Genomic DNA, 6069 nt, shown 5'->3' with positions numbered 1-6069 from the left:
ATTAGACTTATCATAGAATGCATACTTGGACCAAGGGCATTATTTCCTTCAGTCTCCCACTTGTCCTTAGGGACAAGTGTGCATTTCCTAATTCCTTTGTCGCTCGATGCTTGCTCTTGAACATAAGGTAAGAGTTGTCATCCTTATTATGTCCAGAGGTGTTCCTCGGTTTCAGAGTTCAACTGATCAAATAAACAGATAATCATAGCCTATGATTCATCCGAGCACGGCCATGCATTTCACAGTTTCTAGCTCTCCGAGTGGCCTTGTACAACTTTTAAGCATCTCATCCCGATTTATGGGAGGACAATCCCAATCTTGCGATCTTGAGATTAGACTTCGTTTGATAGGTGATTACCTGAGCGTTGCCTTTATAGCCTCCTTTTACGGTGCGACGGTTGGTCAACGTCAAAGCAACCAGTTCTCAAACAAGTAATCTCAAATTACTCAGGTATTGAGGATTTAGTGTCTAATAATTTAATGAAATTTACTTATGACAGATTTTCATCTCTTACAGTAAAGTTTCATAGGTCTTGTCCGATACTAATCTTCCCAAAGTAAGTATCTATGCAAATGATTATGACATTGCCATGTCCACATAGTTCAAGAAACAGAACTACTAGTCATCTTGCATTCTAATCGTCTAACGTTTTCTATGCGTCCAATTTTATAGAAAACTCCGATTAGGGACCATTTTCAACCTTTGACATTCAAGTTCACTTGATAGACATTTCTTAGTCACAGGACTGGTCCTGACAGTCTATCTTGAATATATCGTCAAGTTGAAGGGACTCATCATTTAATAAACCACAAATTAAATGGAAAAATGAATTCTTTTCATTTATTGTGAATGATTAACCAATAATGTTTTACAAAGATTTAAACTCTAAAACTTTAAAACATTAAATAGAGACATCAAAGCCATTCTCCAATATGCTTGATTCCCATAGCTGCAGTGTGCGAGTTGTGCTTCGCTTGTGGCAGAGGTTTAGTTAATGGATCTGATATGTTGTCATCAGTTCCAATCTTGCTTATCTCGACTTCTTTTCTTTCAACGAACTCTCGTAGAAGGTGAAATCTACGAAGTACATGCTTGACTCTCTGGTGGTGTCTAGGCTCTTTTGCCTGTGCAATAGCTCCGTTATTGTCACAATACAGGGCTATTGGTCCTTTAATGGAGGGGACTACACCAAGTTCACACTACTACAAAAATTGGCAAAGAGATCTATTAAATAAGACCCATTAGGTAAAAAGCAGGTCTCTTTAGTGGAAGAGACCCCGTATAACAAAAAGCGGATCTCTTATAACGCGTGGCCCTGTTAAATGAAAAAGAAAAGAGCCAATTTCACAAAACACGGGTCTGTTATCTCCCGTGGGCCCCAATTGATGAAAATGAAGAAGCCTGATATCCAAAAACACGGGTCTCTTCTCCACACCCCTCCTTTTTTTATCTCTCTTCTTGTCTTCCTCTACAGCGAGCAAACAAAAGTTAAACTTTAATTTCTCTCTCCTCTACAACCTTCGACAATGTTCACTCTTCACAAAAAAAAGGAGTCTTAGTGAAAACCTAAAGAAGGCGACGGCGAAGAAGATCTTTGGAGCAGATCTGCTATCAAAAGAAGCAAATGATCGAGAGCGGATTTCACTGGTATTTCCCTTTTCTCTGCAATGTTTGCTATTTGTTTTGAAGTTCTATCGTAATTAAAGGTTCAATCGTTAAAATTGGATGGTGATACTTGCCTAAGGTGTAGGTTTTTCAATTAGGGCAACAATTTGTTCTTTTTCAGCATCTCTAGTAAAATTGTGAAAATTGCAGGTATTTGATGTTATATTTGTCAGTGATAGATTTAGGTTTAATGTGTATTCAATTGAAATTGAAACTGCTTGATTTATGAAATTGAGATATAAGTGTATGAAATGGAATAAACAACAGGAAAGGTGCAATTTTGCTAATTTGGTTCAATTAGACGCGATTCTTGGTTATTCGGATAATTATTGTTGGTTTATGTTGCTGATTGCTTGGTTTCAAACTCCAGACCTCCATTTATACGTCGACTAATCTTGTTGTTGGTTAACTGCCCGGAAGGTATTGTGAATATAATTATAGAAGGTGGGGAAGTTTTGTATCTATTTACTGCAATTTTTTAGCAGTAGGTGCCCATGGTAATTCCCTTATTTTGTTGATATCCACCACTCATAGAGAACGTAACGAAACTGCTCCATCTTGCGCATTTAATAGTTCAGGACCTATTAAAAGTATCCTGGTGTATAACCAACATTTACTTTTTTGAGTCTTCTATCTTCTGAAATCTGCCACTGTTAATGGGCATTTGCATAGTCCATGACTTGAATCATTTGCATATTTAATGACTTGAATCAAAATTGTCTTTTTTAACAGGTTTTTTCCCCTATATTTTGTAGTGGTGTGGCTGAACAGGGAAACGATGAAGCTACAAAGCTGCAGGTAACGAATTCAAAGAGGTTAGTAAAGGTAGAGGCACTCCTCTGTTTGCAGCTCCTGATTTATGTGCCTTTGGAACCTTTTTTTCCCTGGGTGCAGCAGTTCCTGAATGAGATCTTGTAAATTACCAAGCAGAAGTTTTGGTTAAAATAGCTAGGTAAAATAAGCTTATTACCTTATGTTTATCCCAACATATTTTGAATGTTGTTGAATTTTTTTGTTGGGTGTTTGTCTGTGTGTTTGGAACTGGTTTTGCTGGTGGTAGTGTTCAGGCCTATTTGCTTGAGGTGTTAGCACTTAGCAGTAGTTTTGTACAAACCTTCTTAGAGATTTTTGCTTGCATTGCCTTCCTTTCTTGAATTGTTTATGAGTTGTTGAAGACACAATGTAATCAAAAGTTGAAAAGGACCAATTAATTCAACCAAGGTAAAGTCACCTGTTGCTTATCGTAGTCGAATGACTTCTCTGCTTGCTAAAAGTACAGCTGATAACTTTATAACTTAAGTAAGACATTGTTTCCTTTCCTAGTTTTTTGTCTCAGTCATGTTACCGAAAACTGATTGGGTAGAAGTTTTCCTTGTCCACATTTTATGTACTGTTCTGGCCCCACTACAACAAAAGTTGGCAAAGAGATTCCTCAAATAAGACCCATAATTCTCCTTTATGTTCGTTTTGATATTTTTGGTGTAATGCTCAGCTATATTTTTAAGGGTTTTCTTGTTTATTTCTGATATATGCAGTGCTAGTATATTTTAGTGATGTGAAATTATGATGGAAGTGATGTCTTTGTTTGAATTACAGGAAGTTTTCAAATGTTGCTCCAACTAAACCTTTTAGACTTGGATTGGATGAGATTTTGAACACTCTTGACAGGGCCTACATTATCACTGAGTAGGTATATGAAGTTTGAAATCATATTCTAGATGTTTATTTCCCTGTAAGGGAACATCTAAACTATATATTACATAAGTGTATGTTATTATACTGTATGATGTATTTGAAAAGGTTATGCCTCATAGTTTGATTTTCACTTCCTCATTCAGGAATATGATGGTGTTGCCGAGCTAGACACCCTAGAAGGAGAGTAAGAAGAATCGTACAAAGATAGCATAATACTTCGATTATCCAACTCCAACCTCACTTCACAGACACCAGATATGCAGGTGGGACATCTTCTCCATATCAATCAATCAATGGATTATTCAAAAATAATCACTTAGTGCTTAATTACCTGAGTGACTCCAAGTAAATAATCAGGAACCCCCTCATATTTTTTGGAAGAGGGTTAGAAGAAAGGGTTTCATGCTTAATTCATTTCACCTGAATCCCCTTATGTGAATTTTTTCATAGCTTTCATCTGAACCTGAATGTATGATTCATTTCTGGTTACACTGGAACGCTGCTTTTATATTTGAGAATCAGTCAACACGGCTATAACATTTGACTGTTCTTTTTGTAGCTTTCGTGAAACAAGCTGTAGGAACTAATGTTTGTATTCTGTATAACTCTTTGATAATCTACCTAATATGACGAATTCATGATTTTTAAAGCATATCTTCTGGTGGACTTAAGCATTGTTATAAAGATGGAGCTTCCTTGATCTTGTATCAAAAGTTTCGTTAAGGTGTTATAGGCGTAGGATTGGGCTTGCTTATGGAGTTATGTGGCGTATGTCTTTGCCTTTCTGATATGATATGGGTTTAGCCTTTTCTCTAAGTATTCGAGTATTAATTACCTTATCAATTTGCATTTTATTTGAAAAATGTCTATCCCTCCAATGAATTATCTTGTTGATTTTTCTTGTTGTGTGAAATTGCTTTAATTTCCTTACCTGGTTGGCTAATTGTACTGTATTTAGTCTCACTTTAGTTATCTGAGAATTATTAGGTAGATCTGAATATTTGAAAAGTTTTAAGAATACAGTGAAATTTTTTCAAAGAAAAAGGTTGGATGAGAAATAACAAGCATTTTCTGAAATGTACAAACAGGCTGTAGCCTGTAGGTTTATCAAAGTGTCCATGAAGGAGTCAACTATGGATCAAGTTTCAGTTATTAATCCATCTCAATATACACAAGTCAAAAGTCACAGGCAGTTACCTAGTGGTTAAGTGAGTAATATACCTTCAACTTTTTGTCAGAACTCATATTCTGATGATTTATTGACTTTGGATTCTTTCAATTCCTCTATGTTTGTCTAACTTACAGATTCATGGATCACAAGCATTGCTCGTGGTTATCCCGGCCTTAAATTAACTTGTTTATAATTTCTTTGTCGATCACAAGCATTCTATATATTTCGTATATACTATGATGTGGGTTTGCTGCTGCAATACTCTGGTGGTGTTTCTTTTTGTTGTGGATAAGTGGGATTGCAGTCCTGTTAGAATTTCAGTTGGTTAGTGTTGTTGGATGGCTACCTGCTGTTTTTTTTGGAGTTTTCTTTGGTGTCTTAATGCTGATGTCCTTTAGTTTAGGCAACGAAATAAATTTCCCGTAATATATTGATGGTTGGTATTCACAGTTTCATTCAGCTGTTTATATATTTCTTATCGTAAATCGGTAAATGAGTCGGTTTTTTTAAATTATCCTTTGTTTAACTACTAATTATGCTACTCATTACAGTTTTCTGAAGAAACTTATTCATCGGGAAATGTGGATGAGGTTAGAGATATGTGGGTCGAGTATTTGCTCAAGCAAGAAGCGGATGAAGAAAACCAAGTTGATGGTATGAAAATAACTGCATGAGTTTCGGTTCCAATTGTTGGTAAATTGGCGTGAATGATTATATTTTTGAATTGATTTTTGTTTTACGTTTTTTGGAAATTGCGATGTAAAGCTTTGACGTTTATGCAAATTACAATTTATGTAAAGCTTGCGTTTTGAGCATTACTTGTGGGAAATATATTTTTTTTGTTAATATATGGATTATGGAATTGTTCTCTAATTATTACAAATTATGTATTATAGCAGGTGTGGTTTTGTGCGTTTGATGCCTGCTGGCAGGTGTAATATATGTATATTAATTCTGAATTGGCGCAGCTGACATGTATTCTGCTATTATCGAATTTTTTTTTTCAAAAAAAGGTTTCAAAGAGACCCGTCAGGTGTAATAAAGGCACTCTAGTTATAATAATAAAAAATTCAAAGAGACCCCATATCTAAGATATGAGATCTTAATTTGAAAAAAATAATAATAATAAAAATAACAAAGAGACCCCCTATCTTATATATGAGGTCTTAACTACTTTAATAAACAAAAATATAAATATTCAAAGAGACCTCCTATCTCAGTTATGGGGTCTGAACATTTAGCAAACAGATCTCATATCTCTAATAAGAGGTCTCTTTCCCTTCTAAAATATTTTCACCAACGTTTACATAAGAGACCCTCTTTCTTACGTGGGAGGTCTCTAACTTTTAACAAACAGACCCCCTCTTCATGAGGGGGTCTCTTTATCAAAGAGACCTGTGAGATAGAGACCCCTTGAAAGGAGATCTCTTAAGCCATTTTGGAAGGGTCTCTTTGCCCTTTTTTGTAGTAGTGTCACCTATGAACTTCCTTAGCCATATAGCTTCCTTTGCTGCTTCATGTGCAGCAATGTACTCCG

At 35.6% G+C, this 6069-nt stretch overlaps 1 long non-coding RNA gene across 4 annotated transcripts; it reads left to right on the top strand.

Annotated features, from left to right (window-relative positions):
* The first annotated feature begins 1212 nt into the window (after positions 1-1212).
* On the top strand, positions 1213-5402 carry LOC110775478 (uncharacterized). 4 transcript variants are annotated; one of them, XR_008929651.1, is made up of 7 exons: positions 1213-1648; positions 2399-2464; positions 2561-2618; positions 3263-3356; positions 3505-3624; positions 4450-4569; positions 5084-5402. It is a non-coding gene; the product is annotated as an uncharacterized lncRNA (long non-coding RNA). The 4 variants fall into 4 exon arrangements; XR_008929653.1 differs by lacking the exon at positions 4450-4569 and having other exon boundaries at positions 2422-2464; positions 5084-5395; XR_008929650.1 differs by lacking the exon at positions 4450-4569 and having other exon boundaries at positions 5084-5393.
* Positions 5403-6069: the final 667 nt, after the last annotated feature.

This window comes from Spinacia oleracea, chromosome 3, assembly GCF_020520425.1.
Source record: "Spinacia oleracea cultivar Varoflay chromosome 3, BTI_SOV_V1, whole genome shotgun sequence".
NCBI classification, from domain to species: domain Eukaryota; kingdom Viridiplantae; phylum Streptophyta; class Magnoliopsida; order Caryophyllales; family Amaranthaceae; genus Spinacia; species Spinacia oleracea.
This window is presented reverse-complemented; position numbering and strand designations above follow the sequence as displayed.